General features: G+C 48.9%; 1 pseudogene; it reads right to left on the bottom strand.

Moving 5' to 3' along the window:
- Positions 1-236: 236 nt before the first annotated feature.
- LOC124803604 lies at positions 237-354 on the bottom strand (annotated as a pseudogene).
- Positions 355-636: the final 282 nt, after the last annotated feature.

Here is a 636-nt window from a genome sequence, read left to right as displayed (position 1 = left end):
AATGTTTATTTTACACTACAATAGTGAGCCATCGTCACTCCGTCTTCAGGCCACGAGTGGCCTAGCGGGACCATCCGACCGCCGTGTCACCCTCAGTGGAGGATGCGGATAGGAGGGGCGTGGGGTAAGCACACCGCTCTCCCGGTCGCTATGGTGGTATTCTTGACCGAAGTCGCTACATATTCGGTCGAGTAGCTCCTCAATTGGCATCACGACGCTGAGTGCACGACGAAAAATGGCAACAGCGCATGGCCGCGTGGATGGACACCCATCCAAGTGCCGACCACGGCCGACAGCGCTTAACTTCGGTGATCTCACGGGAACCGGTGTATGCACTGCGGCAAGGCCGTTGCCTGAAGCCATAGTCAGCATACACAAAATTTTTGTTTAAAAAAAGGAGTTACATTACCGGTTTCAACGAACTACGTCGTCATTTTCAAAAGTAAAACATCAGTTGGAGAATATATAGCGGGAACTGTGACCATACATCTGACAACAATTACGAAAAATAATGAGACCAGGCAACCGAGGCAATGGTGGCACAACCAAGCCACTTCAAGTTATACCTATGCTTGCCCAACCGTTCATTCTATGTCCTATTGTAGAATAGGTAAAAACTACACCATGGTAAAAATT

The sequence above is a fragment of the Schistocerca piceifrons genome, chromosome 6, assembly GCF_021461385.2.
Source record: "Schistocerca piceifrons isolate TAMUIC-IGC-003096 chromosome 6, iqSchPice1.1, whole genome shotgun sequence".
NCBI classification, from domain to species: Eukaryota; Metazoa; Arthropoda; class Insecta; order Orthoptera; family Acrididae; genus Schistocerca; species Schistocerca piceifrons.
This window is presented reverse-complemented; position numbering and strand designations above follow the sequence as displayed.